General features: G+C 41.1%; 1 protein-coding gene and 1 non-coding gene across 3 annotated transcripts in view; one reads left to right on the top strand and one right to left on the bottom strand.

Moving 5' to 3' along the window:
- Tasl (TLR adaptor interacting with endolysosomal SLC15A4) overlaps positions 1–21856 on the top strand; it is a 116627-nt gene that overhangs the window by 19790 nt on the left and 74981 nt on the right. Inside the window, exons 1-3 of one of the 2 annotated variants that reach the window (XM_085684521.2) lie at positions 9740–9886; positions 10151–10245; positions 17412–17495. The gene's annotated coding sequence lies outside the window, so the exon portion shown is untranslated. Of the gene's footprint in view, positions 1–9739; positions 9887–10150; positions 10246–17411; positions 17496–21856 lie in introns of those variants that run through there. The other variant, XM_085684522.2, reaches the window with a different exon arrangement.
- LOC125410362 (U2 spliceosomal RNA) lies at positions 14135–14327 on the bottom strand. Its single transcript, XR_007235026.1, has one exon. It is a non-coding gene; the product is annotated as a U2 spliceosomal RNA (small nuclear RNA).

The raw sequence follows: 21856 nt of genomic DNA, 5'->3' as shown, positions 1-21856 counted from the left end.
TACCTGTGACATTATTAGATTTCTTTTTAGTTATAGTTAAATATGCTTATTAATTTAACAACTTTTAAAAGTTGAAACAATCTCAAATATTTTGTAAGATGTTAGCATAGAATGAAATCAATAACTTATGCAGAATACACTATTCCCTTTTTAAGAGAAACTCCAAGGTTAACCCTTGGGCTGGGGATCTAGGTCAGTAGATTGGTAGAGTGATTGTTTAGTCTGCCTGAGGCCCTGGGTTTGATACTTAGAACCACATAAAACAGGTATAAGCACGTGTGTAATAGCAGCTCTTGGGTGGTGAATGCTGTAGGATCAAAAGTTCAAGATCATCACTCCATGAAGAGTTCAAGACTACCCTGGGCTAAATTAGACTCCATCTCTAAATAAATAGGGCTGGAGAGATGACTCAGTGTATAAATGTGCTGGCCACCAAGTCTGATGAATTGTGCTCAATCTCTGGGACACACAAAGAAAGAAGAGTACCAATTGCTGAAAATTGTCCTCTAATATTAACAGACACACCATGGCACGGGCACCGCTCCCACACGCATACATACATACATACGGATGCAAAAACACAAATCAGTATAATAAAAATACCTCCTCCAGTCTCTGCTATTCAGGACAAATTCAAGTACATTTTTCCGTTTACATTTCTAAATGTACTTAACTTTTCCCTGCCCTTCATGGCCTTTCCCCCAATTGTTGATTAATGACACTACAACCCACAAAGGGAAATTTTTTTTTCTTATGCAGTTTGTATTTGGCTGCTGGGAAATGAAGGTGATGTCACAATCATTGGTTTGAAGTTAAGCAACATCCTAAGAGGAACCTGGTTAAAGGGGAAATAGCTGCTATGTGTAAATGAGTATGTGTGCAACGTAGAAACTTAAGTTTGTGTCTCATCTCCTGACTCCTTTTTTTCTAGATCGGGTAATGTGGCAACTTCCTGTTGAAGACTTGCTTTGGCAGTGTCTGTGTGTAGACATGTCTGGTGTCTGTATTGACTGCATAGTCAATAGGTTATAGAGTGCATATTTCTGAAATCCCTGGAAATCTCTAATCTATCAATCTCATACTGATAATTGCTACTCAGGCTCATATGTCTGTTTAGGAATAAGAAAAGGTCTGACTACTTTGAACTTGAGATTCCCAGCTCTGTGATAATATACAAGTCCATCTCAGATCAGGGCTTGTTGCCTTGTGTTTCATGCCTTGGTGAAACATTCTGTGCAGAATAGTTTTTCCTTCTGCAGTGATGCTTATTGTTTATAAGTCTTTCCTCCTATGGAATACAAGGAAATTTGTAAGCTAGGCATTGTGATTCTTACCTGTAATTCCGTCATGTAGGATGCTGAGGCAAAAGATTGCCATGGGTTCAAACCCAGCTCATTCTCCATTGTGAATACCAGAATAGCCAGTGTTCTGATGTATAACCCAAAAGAACAAAATTATAAGAAGAACTTTGGGACTGGAGAGATGGTTGAGTGGTCAAGAATACTTTTGGTCTTTCAGAGGATGGGAGTTTGGTACCCACAATGAGTGACTCACAACTCCCTTGAACTCCAGTCCCAAGGGATCTGATGCCTTCTTCCACATGTACCCACATGCACATGTCCACACACATACACATAAAGATTTCATTACTAAAGACATCTGTGAAGTGCATTACTTTCATTCTCTTCATATTTCCTGGCCATTTCTACTATAATTGTGCTTTCCTAAAGAGAGAAAGAAAGGTCGTGCCTAGTGGGGCATGCCTGTAATTCCAGCGCTCGAGAATGAGGAGTTTAATGTTGGCCATGAGTACATAGAAAGATTGAAGCCAGTCTGAGCTACATAAAACTCCCGGTCAAGAAACCTAAAACAAAAATCTTAGAAATCAGGTCAAGAGCATACTCGGTTGTTGGTGGAGTGATAGTCTCCATGCTCCGTGGCCTCTGTACTACATAGAACTGTAATTTTGGCACTCAGGAAGTGGACGCAGGAGCCTCCCATGGAGTAAGCAAATATTTTACCTTAAACTACACCCTCATCCCAGGTAGCTTATAGCTATATATTTACCTTTGATGTTTTGAAAGGGGATTTCATTCTGTAGCCCAGGCTGGCCTCACAATCACAGAAATCCCCCTACTCGGAGGGGGCAATCACCAATATAACTGATTCTGGATTAACTGTTTAGACCAGTGTTTCTATGGCTTTAGAATCACATTGAACTAGAATTACATAGTCCTTAGAATCTATGGACTCAAATATTATCTCCTCCAAAGATGTATAACATAACATCATAGAAAACCGAAGGTAGCTGAGTGTGAGTGACTCATATCTGTACTCCCAGAACTTGGGAGGCTGAGGAAGAAGGATCACCTTGAGTTCAAAGCCATCCTGGAGTACATAGGGAGTAAGACCCTGTCTCAAAAAGGAAATAAAGGCCGGGTGGTGGAGGCGGTGCACGCCTTTAATCCCAGCAATCAGGGGGCAGAGGCAGACAGATCTCTGTGTTTTTGAGTCCAGCCTGCTCTACAAGAGCTAGTTCCAGGATAGGCTCCAAAGCTATAGAGAAACCCTGTCTTGAAAAACAAAAAAAAAGGAACTAAAAAGGCTGGGCTTGGTAGTGTGTAACTGATATCCGAACAGTTGGAAGGCAGAAAGAGGGGGATCTGGACTTCTCGGTAACCCTCAACTACACATTAAATTTGAGGCTAGTCTAGACTACAGTGAGACCCTGTCTCACAAGAAAAAAAATTCCATAAGGAAGCTAGAGAAGGGAAAAATGGGGAAAGAGGGAGGAAATGAAGGCCTTACGCCTGATATTTAGTTCAGCTGTAGAGTGATTGCTTTGCATGTGTGAGCCTCTCAGTTCAATCCCCAGCATCAAAATCAAAACAAATGACCAAAACCTGGTGGTTTTCTTTTTAAAATTTATTTATTTTTAATATATATGTGCATTGCTATCTTGCCATGGGTGTTAGGTCCCCTGAAACTGGAATTAAAGATAGTTGTGAGCTGCCATGTGGGTGCTGGGAATTGAACTCAGGTCCTCCTGGAAGAAAAACTAGTGCTCTTAACCACTGAAACATCTCTCCAGCCCCTATTGATGGTTTCCTTAAATCGACTCTGCTCCACTGGTCTTTGATCTTGGTTCAAGAGCCCTTCCTTCTTCATCAGTATTTCCTTTCCTCCTGTTGATTGTAGTCTTTTATAGCAGTAATGACTTCCATTATGTTAAAACCTCTATAAACCTAAACATTTGCTTAAGTCTCATCCACTCCATGCTTATCCTGGTGACCTAGTTTGGCAAATGGGACAACAGTAAATAGGACATGAACAGGGATTTTCAATGAGTTTCTCGCTGGGAATGTGGTTCAGTTGTCTAACACTTACTTAGCATATGTGAGGCTCTGAGTTTGATTCCCAGTACTTGGAAAGGGGACAGGAAGGGTTAATGGGAGCAGAATATGATGAAAATGCTGTGTGTACATGGCTAAAAATGCCACAATGAAATCCATTATATGTAGGTAATATTTGTTTAAAATATTTGTGAAAAAGCTTCTTAAAAGGAGTTAAACCTTCTTTGCTGCTCATTGCGAACTCAGACCTCCATGTAAAGAAGTCTAGACTAGCCTGTTAGAGAATCAAAGACGACAGGGAGCAGAGACAATTCATTGCCCCCCATTGTTCTCCAAAATAACCAGCTTGTTAACAATCACAGATGTGAGCCAATCCTAGAACATCCTGCCTCAGCACAGCCAGTGAAGACCAGAGAGTTTTCATGAGCATCCCAAGTGCCCCAGATATCATAGACAATTCCCGAAATTCTCTAAACTCCTCAACTTCAAGAAGGTTGGTTATGTGGAAAAACAACTACACACCCCAGGTACACATTGAGTTAACTTCTTCACCACTTGTGGGAATACTGATTTACACATCTGGTTATCCATCATCTCTTTTCTTTCATTATGGAAAATACCTTAGTACTTAAACTGCAAGGAACAGAATCAACTAAAGAGCTAAAACTAAAGGTCTACATGTCTACTTGTATGGGGGTATGCATAGATGCATAGAATGAGTTGGAAATAAGTTAAACATTTGTGTCATGCTGGGAATCAAGACCAGGACATTTTTCATATTAAGCAAATAATTTGTCATTGAAAAGCATCCATAACTCTTGTTTTTAGTTGTGTTTGTGTGTGTGTGCATGATGTGTGTGTGTCTGTGTATGAGTGTGATTTGTATGTCATAGCACATGTGCAGAGGTCAGAGGAGAACTCTATCGATTTGCTTCTCTGCTACCTTTACATAGGTTCTGGGGATCAAACTCAGATTGTCAGGCTTGCATAGCAAGTACCTTTACCTGCTATGCAGTCTTGCCATCCCATATTGCTTTATTCTGATTGTTGTGCTAGGAATAAAATTTAAGGCCTAGGAGAGAAGTTCCTGTATGCACTTAAGAGTGAAATGTCTCCATGCTGTGGAGAATGTCACATCTAACATGAACTCCGATCCAATCAGGTACAGAGAATTTGGATACAAAATAATGTATAAGAAAAGATCTAAAGCTGGGTGGTGGTAGTGCATGCCTTTAATCTCAGCACTTGGGAGGCAGAGGCAGGCAGATCTCTGTGAATTCGAGGCCAGCCTGGTCTACAGAGTGAGTTTCAGGATAGGATCCAAAGCTACAGAGAAACCCTGTCTCAAAAAAACAATAAAACAAAAAAAAGAAGAAGAAAGAAAGAAAGAAAGTATTGATGTTTTAAATTTTTTATTATATTTTATGGATGAAACATGGGAATGTAAGAATGTCTTCATTTGTGCTTACATTTGCCCCATTAATGTTTCTCATATGGACAGGCCTTGAATTAGCAATTCTCCTACGTCAGTCTCCAGGGTATCTAGATTACAGGCACACACTATCTCACCCAGCTGAGGTGAGGGAAGGTTTTGATTTCAAAACATACCATGTTTCTGACACAAGACCTGAAGCTTAAACAAGTTTCATATTTGCTAGTGCTGAGACTAGATGCATCTGAGTCTACCCGTCCGCCCCCGCCTCCCCTCCCTCCTGAAACTCTTTGATCATCTGTTCTATTTTCCTTCTCTCTGAAGATGGGTTTTCTCAAGCATTCATTGGGTAGCAAGTGGCACAGGGCTCCCAAGGAGTCCACAGTCTCAAAGTCCCCAAGGCGTCGTCCTTTTGTGATAACAATCCATCCATCAATACCGTCCCCCAGAAAGAAGTCTTTGCCTACTGCCTAGCATCACATGGTTGTCTTGATCTGACCAGCTTCAGTGGCACGGAACAGATGGCGTGGGAAAGAAGTTAGTGTATCTGCTTATTGCCTGGAGTTGTGTTGCTCTAGGCTGGGTTCAGGCTAGACATTCCTGTTTCTGGCCCAAGAAGCTACAGTGGCCTTTCAAATCACCCCAGGTGATGTATTGGGTTGAATGGCTCTGCTCTCTGTGTACTCATCATCCCTGGGTCAGTAGGAAGGTCTTCTCTTGTACATATTTTCCTGGTGATGGCAAAGGGGCAAATAGAACTGGGTGTGGTGGCATACACTTGTAACCTTAAAACTTAAGACCCTAAAGCAGAAAGATCACTAGTTGAAAGCCATCCTGAAATACTGTACTAGTCAATTTTCTGTTGCTCTGATAAAATAGCATGACCAAGGCATCTTAAGGAAGGACTTAATTTGGCTTAAAGCTCCAGAAAGATAGCAATCCATCATGGCGGGGATGCAGAGGAGCAAGAGGCAGACATGATGGCAGGAGTGGAAAGCTGAGAGCTCACATCTTGAATCACAAGCCCAAAGCCGACAAAGTAAGCTGGAAGCTGTAAAAGGCTTTTAATCTCAAATCCTGCCCACAATGATATACTTCCTCCAGCAAGGCTGTATCTCCCAAACCTTCCTGAACAGTGACATCAATATGGTATCATATGTTCAAATATCTGAATCTATGGGGGACATTCTCATTCAAATCACTACATTCCACTCCCTGGCCCCATAGGCCTAATGGCCGTGTTGTAATGCAAAATGCATTTAGTCCAACTTCAAAAGTCTCCATAATCTTTCACAGTCTCAACACTATTTAAAAGTTTAAAGTATCTTCTGAGAATCAAGGCAATGTCTTAATTGTAACAGCACTGTAAAATTAAAATTCAGGTTACACGCTTCCAACATATAATAGCACAGGATATACATTACCCTTCCCAAATGAAGAAATGGGATCATAGTGTGGAAATACTGAGCCAAAGGAAGACTGAAACCCAGAAGGAAAACATCAAACCCCATAATTTCATGTCTTATGTCTAGGACTTTAGTTCCAAAGGACTTAGTTGCATCTGCCTCTCTAACTTTGCTGCTTGCAACATACATCTCCCTCATGGATTGCTTCTACTCCCTGTATTCAGCTTTTCTTGACAGGCACCCCGTGACTCTAGCATCTCCAATGTCTTGGGGTCTCCACTGCAACCGAGACTTGACTTCAATAGCTTCATGCAATGGGATCACACAGACTCCTTCCCTTGAAGGGCCTTCATGCATGGGGTCCCCAGTCACACACGGTCTTGTCTTAGTGGCTCTCTCTGTCACTGTCACATCCTTCATGCTTCTACAGCTAGCGCCGTTAGATCGCGTTGTCAAGGTTTGCTGCTAGTTTGGAATGCTCCTTCCACACTTTGAATCACATTAGCGACAGATCTTTTATTCACTTGATTTTAGGAGCAGGAAACATGTTTTTTTTTCCCCACAGTTTAGAAAATTAGCTAGGCAGGGTCTTGCCCTGAGTGTACCCTTCCTTTTATTCCAGTGTTGAGCATGGACCTTTGCCTTAAATGGTGTTAATCCCTTTGTCTCTTACAGCACAATCCTTTGCTGCAACATTAAGCCCCCTAGTGTTCTTTATTTCTTTTCAAACTGCACATTTTGTATTTCTTACAGCATCATTTGCTGTTTTTCATTATAAACCTACATAAGAGTTATTACTAATCACCATGACATAAATTCAATATTATGCTGCCTTGAAATTGCCTCTATAAAAAAAAAACCAACCAACCAAACAAACAAACAAACAAAACCGAGTCCATTAATTTTTAGTTTAGTCTTAGTCAAGTTCTTAGCAAAAGGGCAGAATGCAAACAGATTCTTTGCCAAAATAGACATACTGGCCTGCGGCCCAGTTCCTAATATTGTTGCCCTCTGAATCCTCTTCACCTGGACCTCCACAGTCCACATTTTCCTTAGCACTACTGTCTTCCAGGCCCATACTAGAAAGGCCCTCTAAGCTCTGCTCACAGCATGCAACCACTTTCTCATTACAAACTTCTAAAGCTTTCCACATTCCTCCACAAACTTGTCAGATTCTCAACATGTCCCGCGCTTTTCTGTGAAACCTCACTCTCCTGGTATAGGGTGCGCTTTCCATATTGGACCACAAGTCTGGATCACTATCCTAGGAGTTGAAAACAGACACACGACACACAGAGAGACCGGATCATTTGCCCAAAGGGTAAATGTCAATCTTTATTCAGCACATGTAGGCTTATATACTTGGAGGCAAGAGGACAAGAGCCCCCTCCCACCTGGGAGTGAGAAGAGGGGTGTTGGCTGCATGGTGCCAGTGGCCGGAGCCTCCATGTAGGGGGTATCGAGCTGGGAACCCTGACAGACAGATGGGAGGAGATTTAGGGCGCCTGTGAGGTCCTTCTTAGCAGGTGAAATTATCATAGCAATGACAGAAACAAGGCTTTGAACTAATTCCCTTGGCTGGCAGAATGAGCAGGGGAAGCCAAGCTGATTAGCGTAAACAATTCTTGCATCCTATGCTTTGGCCTCGAGGAACAGGGAAGATAGGGCCCTACATCGACAGCCACAGCCCACTCTCTGGTACCAGCTTTGGTACTAGTTCCTTTTTGGTGTAGTGATAAAATACAATGACCAAGGCAACTTAAGAGAAAGAGAGTTTAGTTTGGATCACAAACCAAAGGGACGAGTCTTTAATGGGAGGGAGGCATAGTAGCAAGGCATTGTGGCAGGAGCCGAAAGTTGAGCTTACATCTCTACTGCAAGCACAAAGCAGACAGAGTGAACTGGAAGTGGCAACGGGCTAATCTCAAAGTGCGTCTCTAGTGTTATACTTTCTCTAGTAAGGAGGCTGCATATCCTAAACCCCGCCAAACAGTGCCACCCAATGTGGACCAAGTGTTCAAATATCAGATATTTGATGTCTTCTATGGGAGACATTACCATTCCAAGTACTGCAGCCACATAGCAGGATTCTCTTTTAAGAAAATTTAAATAAGTATTTATTTATGTATAAAAAATAAATGCAGAGGGATAAATAAAAATGTGCCATTCCAACCTAGAATCCAAGCCTCCACTCCAACACTTCCACTCACATTTTATTCCTCAAAGCAAGTTATATGACCAATCACAAAATCAAGGGGCAGGACTGTAAACTCTCCGTAATATGAGCTTGGCAAATGGCTGCAAGCACGTGGACCTGAACAATTGAAACTGACGGTGCCAGCTAGAGCACCTTTCCTCTTGGATGACTCGTGCACCCACATTGGACAGATGACAATCTTGGTGACTAGTGGTAGGAAGAAGTAGAAGACAGATCCAGGTGATAGAACTGACTTGTTTGTAAGAGTGGCTTTTAAGGTTGATAACAGTCAAACTATTGACATTTAAGTGAATGAAGGGAGCCAGAAATAGTGACTCCTATCTGTAATCTCCATCTGTACTAGGAGACTAATGCAGGAGAAGTGTCAGTGCATTCCAGGAAAGCCTGAACTGCAGAGTGAAATCCTGCCGTAAAGAATCAAATTTTACAAGGCTGAAGACTCCAGCCAAATTCCTAGCATCTACGTGGTGGTTCATAACTATCACAGGGCGCCTAATGTTTTCTGACATGTATGTGGCACTCAGACATATATGCAGACAAAACACCAATACACAATAAATGGATTTTGAAAATCAAGTTGAAAATAGTCCCATGCCTATATTGTTTTGCAGACCCTTTTCCCCTTCGGTGGTCTTTTGCTTGCTTACTTCTTTTTAGAGATAGGATCTTCCATAGCCCAGGGTGGCCTCAAACTTACGGAGTTGCTAAGGATGACTTTGAACTCCTGATCCTCTTTCCTCTCCTGCAAAGTGTGGAAGTGCTAGGATTACAGATGTTCATCACCTATATAACCTCTGTTTTTATGTTTGAGACAGGTGTGATGTGTCCTAGGCTGGCTTCAAACTTGCTTGTAGCCACGGATGACCTTAAATTTCTAATCTTTCTGCCTGCCCCTCCCCGACGTTGAGTAATTTATGCCGCGCTAGAGTGCGTGCACATTATTGAAAAATTCTCTGCCAACTGAACTTGACTCCCTGTCCCATACCTTTTTTTTTTTTTCAAAAATGCTATATCCCTTGCCTCTTTAATTTCAATTCTATTTTGGAATAGTGCCTTCCTTAGCTGCCTCTGCTGGCCTTGAACTTGCTCTGTAAGCAAGGTGGACTTCAGGTGTGCCATTCTCCTGCCTCAGCCTTTTGAGTTGCTGTGCTTTCAAGTCTTCATTACCACACTTGGCTTATATGATTCATCTTCGTTGTTTAAGGAAGAGAATCAGGGTCGGGAAGTCATAAGCCTCTGTAAGTATGAAGTAACGGTAGGAGGAAGGAGCAGAAGCTGTAAACTCCAGAGGTTCACTCTGGCTGTCCCGGGACAGGCTCTTGATGCAAGTTAGTTGCTATCAGAGAAAGGGAAGTGGCTCCCTTCTGGTACTAGGAGAAGTAGGGGGAGGAGATAAGGCCCAGCACTTAGGGGAAGAAGTTGACACAAGCCCAACAGGAATGTGAACTCCATAAACTTCCTCATCTCTGAATTCAGAGTAAGCTCCTACTTATCTTTCTATCCTCACAACTTCCCCGTGTGTACTCTAACTGCTGCCAGTTAGAATGCTCTTCGTCCTCCAAAGACACCCTGCTCTTCCCTGTTCTTTGTGGTTGACTTTGATGGTCCCTTTATCTAAGATGCTGTCTTTCCATTTCTGCCTATCAAATTGTTTTTATTCTCCAAAGCCTGTCGCCAGTTCCTGCTCCACCCCACCGCCCCCCGTTTTGAGATGGTTTGTTTGTTTATTTGTTTGTGACAGAGTCTCATAAGTAGCTGGCATGAACTCTTTGTGTGGCTGAAGATGACCTTGAATTCCCGTCTGCCTTTGGGAGCATCCCTGTTCTTGGATTTCAGGTACGTGCCACCACACTCTGCTGTACATGGCTTTGATGAGTTCTGGAGGCTCACCTGGTGTTTACTATGTAGCTGAGGTTGTACTTAATCTTGTAATCGTCTTTTCTCTGTTCCCTGACTTTTGGGATGACAGGTGTTAGTACAGAAGGAAATTTGCAGTGATTTTCCTGCCTATGCCTCCTAAATGCTGGGGATTGCAGGAATGTACCAGCCACACCTAGCTATTGCCACTGCCCTTCTCCTCTTCCTCATTATTATTACTTATTACCAGTGCTTGTTTTAGCCATCTTTTCTCCACTTTCCCTCTCAGTAGTTATGTCTTGTGAATCCTATGCATTATCAGGACCAAATAAAATGAAAATTTGCTCGCACTGCTTCTGCTCTTGAAAGACTCCAATAGCTCTAAAGGGATTTGTATTGGGTGAATATGAATTCCAACATTTAGTCAAAACTAAGCAGAAGGAAGCATAGGTGGTACAGAGAACTCTACGAAGAGACTATTAACTATTTTTTAAAGATAGTCTCCTGTAGCCCAAACTAGCCAAAAACTCATTACGTAGCCAAGAGTGACCTTTCAAGCCCAGGCCACCAAGCTTGGCACCTCTGAACAGTCTTTCAAAGACAGAGTCCTGAGGACAAAGGGCACAGTCATTTCAGCAGAGCCAGCAACTCCTGCAGAGAGGGTGGGGCTTTAAAAACCGTACCAAAGACCCAATACATTAAATATTTGTGTTTAAAGCGTGGTACATTGAAAATCTACATGTATAAATTACACAAATGCTTTTCTGTTTATTGTATCTTCTGCCAACTTTTCATGATCCATTATTAACCTCAATCTATAAATGAGATAACCAAGCATCAGGGTTTAAATGACTATTCTAGAGAAAACCAAATTAAGAGTAGCAGAACAAAGGTGCCAAATGGGTTTTCTGATGCCAAAGAAGTGCTCTTTCCTCTACATTCTGCATCTCAACTCTGATTTTCTCTGATAGTAGAAAACTAAGCCAAAGGTTAAGCAGAGCTTCCAAGACAAAAGTTAGGGGGAAATGGGAAGACCTTCACAATTTTTGCTTTAAAGTACATTTTATTTTATCAAAAAACTATACAAAATCTTATGCTCCGTAGGTAGACTAGTGTCTTCATTCTTTTCTGTGACCTCTTATCTGTTTTCAGTGGTTGGCACTGCCAATCACATAGGTAATAAAAACGGAGGCGGGAAACAGGATGACTTCTCACCTACTTAAGTAGCTAACATGGAGGTGGTGCTGACAGCCAACAAAGATGTCATAACATGGAAAGTAAGCAGAAAGAGCTATCGTAGGGGAGGGAGTTGTGCAAAGCGCCCGACTGAAACCCTTTTGCTGTTTTCTGTTTTGTTTTGTACAGTCTCGCTCTCTAACTCGAGAGACCACAAATGCAGGACCCACCTGTCTGAATTTTGAGGGCTGGTATTAAAAATGCGTACCACCAAACCAGCATACTTGAATAACTTTCTATTTTCTATACCAGTGTCATTCCAGCGGGTGCCTTTAAAACACCAACCACCAAACAATAGATTCTAACACCGAACAGGTTGTTCCTTGTCAACAAGGTGAGACCCTCAAAAACAATGTAGGAGGAGGTAAAACAAAGGGCAACGGGGATAAATATGACCAAAATATATTGTACATCTTAAAGTTATTATTACTATTGCTATTGTTATTGTTATTATTATTGTTATTATTATTATTATTATTATTACTGAGACATGGCCTCAATACATAACCCCGACCTTCCTGGGAAATACAATTTAGACCAGGCATGCCTCTGACTCTTATGCTGGTGTTAAAGTCATGTGCCACCATGCCAGGCAAAGAAGTGTAACAAATAATAAGACTGTTATCTGCAAAAGTTTCCTTCTCCTTAGAGAATGGCACTGCCACCTTTAGTAAGAAGTGGAAATTGCAATGATCAAGGAACAATACTCTATTTTTTTTTATGTATCCTATTCTGATTAAATCTGGAATGATCGAATGTATTGAAGAAACACTGGTCATTTCTTCTTTACATTATGAGTCAGTTAAAAGTCAGGCGTGGTGGCTCACACCTATAATCTCTGCTCTTGGAAGGCTGAGGCGGGAATATTGCTGTGAGTTCACACACACACACACACACACAACAACACAATACACACACACTAAGAAAAAACTCCAAAGCTTAAAGTGTTTAAGAGCAATTTGGGGCTGGGAATGTAGCAGAGTAGCGGAGCGCTAGCTTAGCATGTGAGAGACCTTGTGCTCAGGTGTGAGACAGGGATAGAGCGAGAGAGAGAGGGAGAGAGATAGAGATAGAAGTATGGGCGGAATGAAGATAGAGGTAGAGATGGGGGGGTGTGCAGCCTGTAACTCCAGCACTCGGAAGACAGAGGCTAGAGGGTTGGAGGATCACTGAGAATTAGGGTCTAGCCTGTACTACATGGCAAGACCCATTCTGAAAGAGGAGGAGAGACAGATGATGACTAGTTTAATAACATATGTGGCTATTTTATGTACATGTGCCCTTTGAAGCCTTGCAAAGTACACATGGCAGCCTGTCTTCATTTTAGGTTCAAACAATTTAAAATTTGCTATTACCACATTAGTATATGGTCAATAAATGGCCAAGCTGTCGATTTTCTGCTTTTTATGAGACCATGTGACCTTCTTGAATTTTTTTTTTTGGCATCAGCACCATTTATTAATTTTTTTTAACTTTTATTGCTTTATAAATAATACCATTCAAAATTTCCACTTCCTCCCCTTCTCCCATTTCCTTCTTGAATTTTTAATAGTCTTCAGGAAATTATAGTAAGAAGATGCCATGTGGCTTTCTTAAATTTTTAATAATCTTAAGAAAATTATAATAAGGAATAACAATATCAAAGTGAAAACCGAAATTCTTATGGTTCCATACATGATGCCTTGGTTTTTCTGTGGTGCATATCTAACTGAAAAGACACACATTAGAACATTCTAGCTAGTAGTCTGTCTCTAAAGTTTTATTTTATGTGTTTATTTTATTGATCTTAAAAAATGGTTTATTTATTTTGCCGAGTATGGTCCACAGGCCTTTAATGTGGACGAGCACTCAGGAAACAGAAGCAGATGGCCTATATAGGGAGGCCCTGTCTCAGAAAAATTAAGACATGCAAGTAAGGTTTTATTTCTATTCTTTAGGTCTTTCCCGCATGTATGTATGTGTGCCATGTGCATACCCAGTGCCAAAGAGTTGGAAGTGTCAGATCATGTGGCACTGGTGTCACCAAAGTCTGTGATGTACCATATGGGCCTTTACTAGAGCCGCAAGTGCCCTCAGCCCACCACCCAGCTTCTCGCTGCTCATTTTATTTATTGTTAATGTATTTATGTGTTTGACATGTGTGGCCATGACACCGTGGTACACATGTGGAGGTCAGAAGAGTCAGTTCTCTCCTTCCACCTTTGTGTGTATTCTGGGTGTTGGACTCAGGTTGTCAGGTTTATATCACAAGCAACTTAACTTGCTGAACCATCTCCCTGGCACAACAGTTCGGCTCCAAAGGTCTAAGCATTGTTTATGTGCTGAAAAGAATACATCTACAAACTAAAGCCCAGGTCCCTAAATCAGATGGCTTTTCAGTACCCAGGAATTACAAAAAGAATCCAGTGAGATGCCTCTGCAGGTACAGGTACTTAATGCAAAGCCTGAAGACCTAAGAGTGAACCCCAGAACCCACATAGTAGAAGATGATGAACTCTTTCAAGTTGCTCTGACTTCTACACACCCCCTGCGGCACAAACACAGACACACAGCAATAAATAAATGTAAAACCAAAAGAATTACAGAACGTATCTCCCTTATATTTTGCCATCTAAACCCTCATCCCTGAACCAGAGTAGACACCAGTCCTAGAGGATATGCAAATGTCAGATCTCTGTATATAGTGCTTGAAACAAATTTTATATCATCTCCAAGCTCCAAAACTCCATTTAATTTATTGTCCTTGCACAGAGGACATACAAGATATTAAACTTTAAAGAACAGATATTATATACTTTATGTTAGGCAAAAGGCAGAGAAGTGATTAATAGGTTTTTTAAACAATCGTTTCTCATTTTACATACCAATGCCAGTTCCCACACCCTCACCTCCTCCAACTCCCCCCACCTTCTTCCCACCTCAACCCCCATCCACTCCTCAGAAAGGGTGAGGTCTCCCCTGGGGAGGCAACAATGTCTGTCACATCAATTGAGGCAGGATCAAGGCCCTCTACCTCTGAATCTAGGCTGAGCAAGAAATCCCTCCAAAGAGAATGGGCTCCAAAAAGCCAGTTCAAGAACTAGGGATAAATCTTGGTCCCACTGCCAGTGGCCACACAGTCTGCCCAAGCACCAACTGTCACCCACATTCAGAGGGCCTAGTTTGGGCTTATGCAGGTTCCCCAGCTCTCAATCCAGAGTCAGTGAGCTCCCACTAGCTCAGGTCAGCTGTTTCTGTGGGTATCACCATCATGATCTTGACCCCTTTGGTCATATTATTGCACCTCCCTCTTTTTGACTGCACTTTGGGAGATCAGCCCAGTGTTTAGCTGTGGATCTCTGAATCTGCTTCCATCAGTTGCTAGAGGAAGGTTCTATGATGGCAATTTGGGTAGTCATCAATCTGAGTACAGGGAAAGGTCAGTTACACACCCTTTCCACTATGGCTTAGATTCTTAGCTGGAGTCATCCTTGTGGATTCCTGGGAATTTCCCTACTGCCAGATTTCTTGCTAACCCCATAATGGCCCCAATTCTCCTACCCCTCCCATTTTCTCCTCCCACTTCACTTCTGCCCTCCATTCCCCCCGTCAATGCTGCCTATTTCCCCTTCCCAGGGAGATTCATGTATGTCTTTCTTAGGGTTCTCCTTGTTCCCTAGCTTCTCTGGGATCATGGACAATAGCCTGATTATCCTTTGCTTTATGTCTAATATCCATTTATTAGTGAGTGCATACATGTTTTTCTTTCTGGGTCTGGGTTACCTCACTTAGAATGTTTTTTTTCTAGTTCTATTCATTTACCTGCAAATTTCAAGATGTCATTGTCTTTTACTGCTGAGTAGTACTCCGTTGTGTAAATGTACCACATTTTCTTTATCTTTTCTTCAGCTGAGGGGCATCTAAGTTGTTTCCAGGTTCTGGCTATTGTGAACAATGCTACTATAAACATAGTTGAACAAATGTCCTTGTGGTATAAATGTGCATCCTTTGGGTATATGCCCAAGAGTGGTATTGGTGGGTCCTGAGGTAGATGATACCCAATCTTTTGAGAATCCACCACACTGATTTCCAAAGAGGCTGTACAAGTTTGTACTTCCACCAGCAATGAAGGAGTGTATCCTTTACTCCACACCCTCTCCATCATAAGCTGTTATCGGCATTTTTGATCTTAGCCATTCTGATATGTGTAAGATAGTATCTCAGAATTGTTTTGATTTGCATTTCCTTGATTGCTAAGGATGTTGAGCAATTCCTTCTTAAGTTTCTTTCAGCCATTTGAGACTCTTCTGTTGAGAATTCTCTGTTTAGTTCTGTACTCTATTTTTTAATTGGATTATTTGGTATTTTGATATCTAGTTTCTTGAGTTCTTTGTGTATTTTGGATATCAGTCCTCTGTCTGATGTGGGGTTGGTAAAGATCTTTTCCCATTCTGTAGGATGCTATTTGTCTTTTTGACTGTGTTCTTTGCCTACAGAAGCTTCTCAGTTTCAAGAGGTCCCATTTATTAATTGTTTCTCTTTAGAAAGTGGTCTTTTATGCCCATGTGTTCTAGGCTACTTCCCACTATCTCTTCTATCAGGTTCAGTGTAGCTGAATTTATGTTGAGGTCTTTGATCCATTTGGGCTTGAGTTTTATGCGTGGTAGATATGGATCTATTTGCATTCTTCTACATGTCGCTATCCAGTTACGCCATAACCATTTGTTGAAGATGCTGTCTTCTTTCCATTGTATAATTTTAGATTCTTTGTCAAAAATCAGGTGTTCATAGGTGTGTAGGTTGATATCACAGACTTCAATTTGATTCACTTGGTCCACCTTTCTGTTTTTATGCCAATACCAAGCTGTTTCATTACTATATTTTATAGTAGAGCTTGAAGTCATGGATGGTGATGCCTCCAGGAGTTCTTTTATTGTACAGGATTGTTTTGGATTAATTTTTGTTTTCCATATGAAGCTGAATGTTGTTCTTTCGAGGTCTGTGAAGAATAGAATTGTCTTGAGATTTTTATGGGGATTGCATTGAATCTGTAGATTGCCTTTGGTAAGATTCCCATTCGTTTTTTGGGGGGAGGGGTGTCTTTTGGGACAGGGTTTCTCAGTAGCTATAGAGCCAATCTCTGAACTCACTCTGTAGAACAGATTGGCCTCGAACTCACAGAAATTCACCTGCCTTTGTCTCCTGAGTGCTAGGATTAAAGGTGTGCACCACTACCGCGCAGCAAGATTGCCATTTTTATTATGTTGCTCCTTCCAAGAGACCTTGGAAGGGAGACCTTTCTATTTTCTGATACCTTCTTTTATCTCTTTCTTCAAAGACTTAAAGTTCTTGTCATACAGGTCTTTCACTTGTTTGGTTAGAGTTACACCAACATACTTTATATTACTTGTGGCTATTGTGAAGGGTGATGTTTCTCTGATTTCTTTCTCAGTTCTTTTATCATTTGTATATAGGAGGGCTACTGTTTTTTATTTTTAGTTGATTTTGTATCCTGCCACATTACTGAAGGTGTTTATCAGCAGTAAGAGTTTCCTGGTAGAATTTTTGAGGTCACTTATGTATACTATCATATCTGCAAATAGTGAAAATTTGACTTCTTCCTTTCCAATTTGCATCCCCTTAATCTTCTTTTGTTGTCTTATTCCTTTGGCTAGAACATTGAATACTATATAGAATAGATATGGGGAGAGTGGACAGCCTTATCTTGTTCCTGATTTTAGTGGAATCATTTGAGTTTCTCTCCACTTAATTTGATGTTGACTGTCAGCTTGCTGTATATTGCTTTTACTGTGTTAGATACGTTCTTTGTATTCTGATCTCTTCAAGGCCTTTATCATAAAAGTGTGTTGGATATTGTCGAATGCATTTTCAGCATCTAATGAGATGATCATATGGTTTTTTTCTTTCAGTTTATTGATATGGTGGATTATACTGACAGATTTTCATATGTTGAATGACCCCTGCATCTCTGGGATGAAGTCAACTTGATCATGGTGGGTGCATTTTTGATGTGTTCTTGTATTTGGTTTGTAATATATTATTGAGTATTTTTGTGTCAATGTTCGTGAGGGAGATTGGTCTGTAACTCTTTTTCTTAGTTGAGTCTTTGTATGGTTTGGGTATCAGGGTAACTGTAGCCTCATAAAAAGTGTTTGGCAATATTCCCTCTGTTTTTATTGTGTGGAAAAATTTAAGAAGTATTGGTATTAGCTCTTTTTTGAAGTTCTCATTGAATTCTGTACAGAAAGCAATCTTTCCTGGGCTATTTTTTTTGTTTGTATGGGAGATTTTTGATGACAGCTTCTATTTCCTTAGGGGATATAAGTCTATTTTAATTGTTTATCTGTTCTTGATTTAATTTTGGTGTGTGGCACCTCTCTAAAAATTGTTAATTTCTTTTAGTTTTTACAATTTTGTGGAGTATAACTTTTTGAAGTATGACCTAATGATTCTCTGGATTTCCTCAGTGTCCATTGCTATTCCTCTTTTTATTTCTGATTTTGTTAATGTGGATGTTCTCTCTCTGCCTTTTGATTAGTTTGCATAAGGATTTGTCTATCTTATTGATTTTCTTAAAGAACCATCTCTTTGTTTCATTGAGTTTTTGTATTGTTTTCTTTGTTTCTATTTTATCAATTTCAGCCCTCAATTTGATTATTTCCTGTTGTCTACTCCTCCTTGGTGACTCTGCTTCTTTTTGTTCTAGAGCTTTCAAGTGCGCTGTTCACTGATGTGAGTTTTCTCCACTTTCTTTATGTAGGCACTTAGTGCTATGAATTTTCCTCTTAGCACTGCTTTCATAGTATTCCATAGGTTTGGATATGTTGTGTGTTCATTTTCGTTGAATTCTAGGAAGTCTTTAATATCTTTATTTATTTCTTCCATGACCCAGGAGTGATTCAGTTGAGCATTATTCACTTTCCATGAGTTTGTCGGCTTCTTGAATGACTGTTGTTGAATTCTAACTTTAAGCCATGGTGATCCATCTCCTTTGATTGACGTAAGTTTGAAGTCTATTTTGCTAAATATTAGGATAATTACACCCACTTGTTTCTTAGGTCCATTTGATTGAAAAATCTTTTCCCAACCTTTTACACTGAGGTCATGTCTGTCTTTGAGGTTGAGGTGTGTTTCTTTTTTTTTTTTTTAATTTTTTTTATTATTAAATTATAAAAGTTTCCATTTCAGCCCCTCCTCCCACCACCCTCCCACTCCCCTCACTCCCTCTCTCCCTCTCCATCCCCCAGAGCAGTCAGGGTTTCCTGCCCTGTGGGAAGCCCGAGTTCCTCCCCCCTCCCTCCAGGTCCAGGGAAGGTGAGAGTCCAAACAGACTGGAGCGCCAAAATCCAGTACATGCAGAGGAAACAAGTCCCAGTGTCATTGTCAACGGCTTTTCAAAAAGGCTCCGGGCCAGCCACATTTAGAGAATCTGGCTGGATCATGTCCTCGTTCAGTCCCAGGCCAACAGGCCTTGGTGAACTCCCATTATATCAGTCCCCTTGTATCAGTGGGTGCTCGCATCCCTCGCAGTCCTGATTACTTTTTTTATTTTCTTCATCATTCTGTTCCTCATTTGGACTGTGGAGTGCTCAGTTCGGTGTTCCAATATGGGTCTCCATCTGTATCGCCATCCAACGTCGGATGAAGGTTTCCTGTGCCCTTGCCTTCATTGCTCACGATCTCTTTCCTTCTGCCTCTCATTTGGACCTAGGGAGCTAGGTCCAGTGTTCCAACGTGGTTCTCCGCCTCCATCTCCATCCATCGCCAGATGAGGGTTCTATGGTGACATGCAAAATATTCATCAGTATGGTTGTGGGCCAAGGCCGGTTCAGGCACCCTCTCCTCTGTCCAGAGAACAATCTGGGGATCTCTCCTTGGACCTGGGATCCCATATATAATCAAGTTTCCTATAAACCCTAAAATGACTCCCTTAGTTGAAATATATTCTTCCCTGATCCCTTATTCATCCTTCCTCCCTTCCCCCCATCCTGGTCAACCGAGCTTTCTCCATTCCTCCCCTACTCCCTTCTCTCTAACCCTCTCCCCTTCCAACAACCCTCCCACCCCCCCCATGCACCCAAGGTTACCTGGGACTCTTGACTATTTCCTACCTCCTGGCGGATAGCTAAATAATCTTCATCAGGATCGTCTTCTTATTTAGCTTCTCTAGGATCACGAAAAATAGGCTCAAATACCTTTAAATTATGGTTAGAATCCACTTATGAGTGAATACATACCGTGTTCCTCTCTTTGGGTCTGGCTTACCTCACTCAGTAAAGCGTTTTCTATGTCCATCCATTTGCATGCAAAAGTCAAGATGTCATTATTTTTTACCGCTGAGTAAAACTCTAACGTGTATATGTTCCACACCTTTTTTAACCATTCTTCTATTGAGGGGCACCTCGGCTGTTTCCAGGTTCTGGCTATTACAAATAGTGCTGCTATGAACATAGTTGAACAAATGCTTTTGTTGTATGCTAGGGAATCTCTAGGGTAAATTCCCAAGAGTGGAATTGCTGGGTCCTGAGGGAGGTTGACTCCCAGTTTCCTGAGAAACCGCCACACTGATTTCCACAGTGGCTGCACAAGTTTGCATTCCCACCAACAATGGATGAGAGTTCCCCTCACCCCACATCCTCTCCAGCATAGGCTATCATTGGTGTTTTTGACTTTAGCTATTCTGACAGGTGTAAGATGGTATCTCAAAGTGGTTTTGATTTGCATTTCCCTGATCGCTAAGGAGGTTGAGCATGACCTTAAGTGTCTTCTGGCCATTCGAAGTTCATCTGTTGTGAATTCTCTGTTCAGTTCAGTACCCCATTTTTTAAATTGGGTTATTTAGAGATTTAGTGCCTAGTTTCTTGAGTTCTTTGTATATTTTGGAGATCAGACCTTTGTCTGATGAGGGGTTGGTGAAGATCTTCTCCCAGTCAGAAGGCAGCCTTTTTGTCTTACTGACAGTGTCCTTTGCTTTACAGAAGCTTCTCAGTTTCAGTAGATCCCATTTATTCATTGTTTCTCTTATTGTCTGTGCTGCTGGGGTCCTACTTAGGAAGAGGCCTCCTGTGCCTATATCTTGTAGACTACTTCCCACTTTCTCTTCTATCAGGTTCAAAGTGGACGGATTAATGTTGATGTCTTTAATCCATTTGGACCTGAGTTTTGTGCATGGTGATAGGTATGGATCTACTTTCATCCTTCTACAGGTTGACATCCAGTTATGCCAGCACCATTTGTTAAAGATGCTTTCCTTCTTCCATTGTATACCTTTAGCTCCCTTGTCAAAAATTAGGTGCTCATAGGTTTGTGGGTTAATATCCGGGTCTTCTATTTGATTCCATAGGTCGACTTCTCTGTTCTTATGCCAATACCAAGCTGTTTTCAATACTGTAGCTCTGTAATAGAGTTTGAAGTCAGGGATGGTAATGCCTCCTGAAGTTCCTTTATTGTATAAGATTGTTTTGGCTATCCTGGGTTTTTTATTTTTCCAAATAAACTTGATTATTGTTTTCTCAAGGTCTGTGAAGAAGTTTGATGGGATTTTGATGGGGATTGCATTGAATCTATAGATTGCTTTTGGTAGAATTGCCATTTTTACTATGTTGATCCTCCCAATCCAAGAACAAGGGAGATCTTTCCATTTTCTGGTATCCTCCTCAATTTCTTTCTTCAAAGACTTAAAGTTCTTATCAAATAGGTCTTTCACTTCCTTGGTTAGAGTAACCCCAAGATATTTTATGCTATTTGTGGCTATCGTGAAAGGTGATGTTTCTCTGATTTCCCTCTCAGCTTCTTTATCCTTCGTGTATAGGAGGGCCACTGATTTTTTGGAGTTGATCTTGTATCCTGCCACGTTACTAAAGGTGTTTATCAGCTGTAGGAGTTCTTTGGTAGAGTCTTTGGGGTCACTTATGTACACTATCATATCGTCAGCAAATAACGAAAGTTTAACTTCATCTTTTCCAATTCGAATCCCCTTGATCTCCTTATGTTGTCTTATTGCTATTGCTAGAACTTCAAGCACTATATTGAAGAGGTATGGAGAGAGTGGACAGCCTTGTCGTGTTCCTGATTTTAGTGGAAAGGCTTTGAGTTTCTCTCCATTCAATTTGATGTTAGCTGTCGGCTTGCTGTATATTTCTTTTATTATATTTAGGTATGATCCTTGTATCCCCAGTCTCTCCAACACCTTTATCATAAATGGGTGTTGAATTTTGTCAAATGCTTTTTCAGCATCCAATGAAATGATCATATGATTTTTTTCTTTCAGTTTATTTATATGATGGATTACATTGATAGATTTGCGTATATTGAACCAGCCCTGCATCTCTGGGATGAAGCCTACTTGATCATA

The sequence above is a fragment of the Myodes glareolus genome, chromosome X (assembly GCF_982192425.1).
Source record: "Myodes glareolus chromosome X, mMyoGla1.1, whole genome shotgun sequence".
Lineage (NCBI taxonomy): Eukaryota > Metazoa > Chordata > Mammalia > Rodentia > Cricetidae > Myodes > Myodes glareolus.
The sequence above is the reverse complement of the archived record's forward strand: the minus strand, read 5'-3'. Positions and strand labels throughout refer to the sequence as shown.